Genomic DNA, 6,733 nt, shown 5'->3' on the forward strand with positions numbered 1-6,733 from the left:
CCAACTGTCCTGGATTCCTTTCCCCCTCATGTTATTCTCACAGGGGGATCCTGCCCATCAGTTCCCTGAGCAAGTCGAAGTCTGCTTTTCTGAAGGCCAGTGTCCCATATTCTGCTGCTTCTCCTTCTTCCCTGTGTCTGGATCCTGAACTCGACCATCTCAATGGTCACTGCCTCCCAGGTTCCCATCCACTTTTGCTTCCCCTACTAATTCTTCCCAGTTTTTTGAGCAGCAGGTTGAGAAGAGCTCTGCCCCTAGTTGGTTCCTCCAGCACTTGCACCAGGAAATTGTCCCCTACACTTTCCAGAAACTTCCTGGATTGTCTGTGCACCACTGTATTGCTCTCCCAGCAGATATCAGGGTGATTGAAGTCTCCCTTGAGAACCCAGGGCCTGCGATCTAGTAACTTCTGTGAGTTGCCGGAAGAAAGCCTCATCCACCTCATCCCCCTGGTCCAGTGGTCTATAGCAGACTCCCACCATGACATCACCCTTGTTGCTCACACTTCTAAACTTAATCCAGAGCCTCTCAGGTTTTTCTGCGGTTTCATACTTGAGCTCTGAGCAGTCATACTGCTCTCTTACATACAATGCAACTCCCCTCCTTCCTGAACAGTTTGTATCCATCCATGACAGTTCTCCAGTCATGTGAGTTATCCCACCAAGTCTCTGTTATTCCAATCACATCATAATTCCTTGACTGTGCAGGACTTCCAGTTCTCCCTGCTTGTTTTCCCAGGCTCCTTGTATTTGTGTATAGGCACTTGAGATAACTTGCTGATCGTCCCTCTTTCTCAGTATGAGGCAGGAGCCCTGCCCTCTCGCACGCTCCTGCTTGTGCTTCCTCCCGGTATCCCAATTCCCCACTTACCTCAGGGTTTTGGTCTCCTTCCCCCGGTGAACCTAGTTTAAAGCCCTCCTCATTAGGTTAGCCAGCCTGCTTGCGAAGATGCTCTTCCCTCTCTTTGTTAGGTGAAGCCCGTCTCTGCCTAGTACTCCTCCTTCTTGGAACACCATCCCATGGTCAAAGAATCCAAAGTCTTCTCTCCAACACCACCTGCGTAGCCATTCTTAGACTTCCACGATTTGACAGTCTCTACCCAGGCCTTTTCCTTCCACAGGGAGGATGGACGATAAGAGCACTTGCACCTCAAACTGCTTTATCCTTCTTCCCAGAGCCACGTAGTCTGCAGTGATCCACTCAAGGTCATTCTTGGCAGTATCATTGGTGCCCACGTGGAGAAGCAGGAAGGGGTAGCGATCCAAGAGCTTGATGAGTCTCAGCAGTCTCTCCGTCACATCGTGAATCCTAGCTCCTGGCAAGCAGCAGACTTCTTGGTTTTCCCGATCAGGGCAGGAGATAGATGACTCAGTCCCCCTGAGGAGAGAGTCCCCGACCACCACCACCCGCCTCCCTCTCTTGGGAGTGGTAGTCGTGGAACCCCCAACCCTAGGACAGGGCATCTCATGCCTTCCAATCGGTGGAGTCTCCTTCTGTTCCCTTCCCTCAGATGTGTCATCTAGTCCACTCTCCGCATTAGTACCTGTGGAAAGAACATGAAAACGGTTACTTACCTATATCTGCATTGCTGGTACATGGGCGCTCCCCTTTCTTCTTCTGGAGGTCACATGCTGCCAAATTTCTTCACTATCCTCCTGTCCCCGCAGTGCAGCCTGCTCTGAATCTTCAGAACGTTGTGTTCGTAGAAGCATATCCTGACGTCTCTCCAGGAAATCTTCAGGTTCTCTTATGCAACGCAGGGTCGATACCTATTGCTCCAGACCTTGAACCTTCTCTTCCAATATGGAGACCAGCTTGCACTTTGTACAGACAAAGTTGCTTCTGTCCTGTGGAAGAAAGACAAACATGGCACATCCAGTGCAGGTCACAACAGATGAACACTCCCCATCCATATTACCTTCCTTCTACGAGCTTCCTCAGGAGTTCTAGTAACTACTCAGAGAAACCGGCAAGATGTAAGCCTCAGTGGGCTCTCCCCAGGCAAACTCCCTCGGTTAGCCTCTCTGCTGTTCGCTGCTCAGCTGGTTCGCAGCTGACTGGCTTTTTATAACAGTCAGGCCCACTCAAGGCTCACCTGGAACAAAGCACTCCCAATTCACACTTTTCAAACAACCAATCAAGCACACGGTCAAACTGTCAAACTGTCCCCACAACAGACAGTCAGATACTCACCAACACAGCCTCCTTAATGCAGCCCTTAGCATCATAAGTTTAGTCATAAATTATTTCAAATCCATCACACTCTGCTAAGCCAATGGGGATGCTCTTAAGGCACTTCAGCAAAGTAAGCTGTCATGGGATAAGAGGGAAGGTTACTGATTAAAAGATAGGAAACAAAGCGTAGGAATAAATGGTCAGTTTTCACAATGGAAAGAGATAAATAGTTGTGTCCCCAGGGGTCTGTACTGGGACCAGCACTAATGAACTTATTCATAAATGATCAGGAAAAAGGAGAAAACAGTGAGGTGGCAAATTTTGCAGATGATACAAAACTATTTAAGATAGTTAAGTCCAAAGCAGACTGTGAAGAGCTACAAAAGGATTTGTCAAAACTGGGTGCCTGGGCAACAAAATGGCAGATAAAATTCAGTGTTGATAAAGGCAAAGTAATGCACATTGGAAAACATAATCCAAACTATACATATAAAATGATGGGGTCTAAATTAGCTGTTATCACTCAAGAAAGATCTTGGGTTCATCATGAATAGTTTGCTGAAAACATCCACTCAATGTGCAGCAGCAGTCAAAAAAGTGAACAGAACGTTGGGAATTATTAAGAAAGGAATAGATAATAAAACAGAAAATATCATATTGCCGCTATAGAAATCCATGGTACACCCTCATCTTGAATACTGCGTACAGATGTGGTCACCCCATCTCAAAAATGGTATGTTGGAATTGGAAAGGTTCAGAAAAGGGCAACAAAAATTATTAGGAATATGGAACAGATTCCATATGAGGAGAGATTAATAAGACTGGGACTTTTCAGCTTGGAAAAGAGATGACTAAGGGGCGATACAAATCATGATTGGTGTGGAGAAAGTAAATAAGGAAGTATTATTTACTCCTTCTCATAACACAAGAACTAGCGGTCACCAAATGAAATTAATAGGCAGCAGATTTAAAACAAACAAAAGGAAGTATTTCTTCACACACAGCAGAGTCAACCTGTGGAACTCTTTGCCAGAGGATGTTGTGAAGGCCAAGACTTTTACAGGGTTCAAAAAAGAACTAGATAGATTCATGGAGGACAGGTCCATCAGTGGCTATTAGCCAGGATGGGCAGGGATGGTGTCCCTAGCCTCTGTTTGCCAGAAGCTGGGAATGGGCAACAGGGGATGGATCACTCAATAATTGCCCTGTTCTGTCCATTCCCTCTGAAGCACCTGTTGGAAGACAGGATACTAGGCTAGATGGATCTTTGGTCTGACCTGGTACGGCCACTCTGGTAAGAACTGGTATGTTCTTACGCTATGCTTTGGAAGTGACCTGAGGGGAGATGGGAACAGGTCAGAGAAGCCTGCTCGTTCAAACAAGAATGCCCTAAAAGGCCCAGGGCCAGATTCTGATTTGAGTCCCATGGTGTAAATGCAGAGGGATGATTCAGACTCCAGTGCAGATTCACATTGATGGGGCTGGGAGTAGGATTCAGAATCAGATTGGACCACGTGACCACCACAGACACTTAAGAATTCATGGCAAATGCCCTGTGGTATGTACTGTGTGTGACACAGCCAGAGCCCTGAGAAGGGACTAAAGGGCCTGATCCTGCTCTCATTTCTACCAGGGTAAATTAGGAGAAACACCACTGGACTCCAAGCGGGAAAGGAGAATTAGGCTCATAGACACTAAGGGCTTGATCCTCTGAGATGCTGAGTGCCACTGACTCTCATTACCAGCAGTGCAGAGGGCACAGGGAGGTCTCCAGTACGGGGCACCATGCACTGTACGGAAGCCTGCTGGCATCCCTGAGACCTGCTGGTCCCATTAGTTCGATGCCAGCCCCACTTTCCCTCACCTGGCAGCTCAGTGTATGGGAGATGGCCTCCACAGGCACCTCTGGGATTGGGCTATTGTTGGAGGAAGAGGCCTCCAAGATCTGTCCCAGAACCTGCAACAGACGGTAAGAGGTGGAGGTGGCACAGGGGAGCAGCGTGTCTGAGCCACACACACACAAGCTCTTCGCTCATAGAAACTCCTAAGGCACATGAGTCTCTGCATGTGATCTGCTTCACCCCAGTAGGGCTTCACTATCTCTGGAAAAGGTGACGTGGGGAGCTCTTATAACACCAACAGACCGCAGTTGGTGGGCGGGATCGAACCTGGGATCTCTGGAGCTTAGTGCATGAGCCTCTACTGTATGAGCTAAAAGCCATATGGCCCTTAGCTAAGGCTGTAGAGCAGATTCATTAATCTCACTCTAAGTGGTCTCGGTGCCACTAGATGGGACAGAACACCACACCCATGAAGTGTGTGGGTTACACTCTGCCCAGTGCAGAGACTTTGCCAGACAAGGACCTAATTCTGCTCTGACACTGGTGCAGCTCACTGGCCATGATGGAGTCACTCCTGCCTCACATGGGTGGAAGAGGGGAATTGGAGGCTGCAGGAGGACACTGTGAGGACCCATGTGGATTCAGGCCCTCTCCTCCTGAACCCATGTCCATATCTGTCCTCACTCAAAGCCATGGGTGCTCCAGCCCCAAAGCAGCCATGGACCAAGGCCCATGACCAGGCTGTGACCGAATATATTCACCAAGGGCAGATTCAGCAACCAGCAGCACTGACCCATGGGCCCATCACACCAGCTGGTAGGAGGAGCTCTGCATGGTTACTCATGGGTAAGAGCACCTCTCCCAGCTCTTTAGGTAGACACATATGGCTCCACATATGCACTGCATGGATGTGGGAGAGCAGAGAGAAAGGAGGCTTGGTCCAGGGCTGAGATAAGGTTCATTACAGAGCAGCTCGGCCCATCAGGGAGACAACACTGAGGGAAAATCCTGCCACACTCAGGAACCAATCTGCACGGGTACATCCCTGCCTCGCCCCTCACCCCAGGGTTCATCTTGCAGACTCTCCCCCAATGCCCCCATGGCTCATGCTGCTGTAGCCTCCAGCCCCAGGAGACATGGGTCTCTGCAGTCAGTGAGAGTCCTTGGGGGATGACATGAGTCTTCTGCAGTCAGCAGGTGTGACAGAGACAAGACCTGGCCCCGAAGCTGTGGAGCCAATGGTGATGTCCCGTCAGTGCACCCAGACCCAGCAGCTATATATCCCTTCCCTGAGACACAGGAGGGAACCAAGACCTCAGCTAAAAGTGGGGAGGGGACGACTCTCACCCACAGCCCAGGACTGTTCAGATCCCAGCTCTTTATAAAGAGGGGTTCAATCTGTACAGTTGGTGTCCAGCTCTGGCTTTGGGGTGGGAACCCCCCAGGGTCACAGAGTGCTGGGATCCAGGACCAGGACCAGACTGGCTCTGTCTCTACCCACCATGTAGAACAAAGACTTGGCACATGGGGCACAGGGTAAGGAAGGGTGTTAGAAGATAGATATTCAGGACTGCCAGTAAAGGCCTATACTTTAAGCACTTATTATTATATCACTTAGCTAATTATACAGGTATAAAAACAAAGAATCAAAATCAGAAGTCTGCATGTGTAGGGCCTTATCTAACTAGGATAGTCTGAGGCCTTGTTCTTAGCTAAGGTCTTTGGCTAAGCAGCAGGGGCAGCCATGAGCTGGGAAGCAAACCGTCACATTCTCACATCCCAAACCAGTCACACTGAAATAAGTTGGTATTGGGCTATTAGAAAGACAATCCTGTCCTGATAGTGCCCATCGCTACCAGATAAAGAAACACATCTTAAGATGGTTAAAGAAAACTTAGTCTGATAGCATTCTGTCTGGCATCTAATCACTTATCAATGGTTGTGGTTGAAACCCTCATTTCTGTATGTTTTATCTTTATGGCCCCCACTTTTCTATTGTTAATCTGTCTGGTTCTCTAATTGTTTCTGTCTGCTGTATAATTAATTTTGCTATGTGTGAGTTAATTAGGGTAGTGGGATATAATTGGTTAGAGAATTATGCTATGTTAGGATTGGTTAGTTAAATTTCAGTAAAATGATCTGTTAAGGTATAGCTGAGAATATTACTATATAAACTGGGGTCAAACAGGAAGTGGAATGGAAAATTGGAATCATGTTTGCTAAGGGGGGAAAAGGAACAGGGAATAGGGACATGGGGTAAACGCCCTGTAGCATCAGAGCTGGGAAGGGGGACGCGGGGTAAACGCTCTGTGGCATCAGAGCTGGGAAGGGAACACTGGGGAACAGACTCCATCAGCATATAGAGATAAGCCCGACTGGTGTGAAGGGCTTCTGAATATGCTTGCTTGGAAACTTAAATACCCAATAAACATCGCATTGTCTGCACTTCAGGTACTTCTGGGTCTTCTGCTTTCTGTCTACCTGACAAGAACCAGGGGAGAGGGTGAAGGGGTAAAGCCTTCTAACAGAGGGAATTCCCTGGGCAGCATAAAGGACCCAGGTCTTCAGGAGCTGCATCACCGGGGCAAAGTAGCAGCCAGCAAGGCTGAGCCAAGGTGTCACAGCAGCTGCCTGGAGTTCGTGCTGGGAGGTTGTGTCTAAACCCCCTAGGCAGCTTTGAAAAATCTCAACCCTAGCCCAGAGAGTGCCCTGGAGAG

Source organism: Dermochelys coriacea, chromosome 17 (assembly GCF_009764565.3).
Source record: "Dermochelys coriacea isolate rDerCor1 chromosome 17, rDerCor1.pri.v4, whole genome shotgun sequence".
Lineage (NCBI taxonomy): Eukaryota > Metazoa > Chordata > Testudines > Dermochelyidae > Dermochelys > Dermochelys coriacea.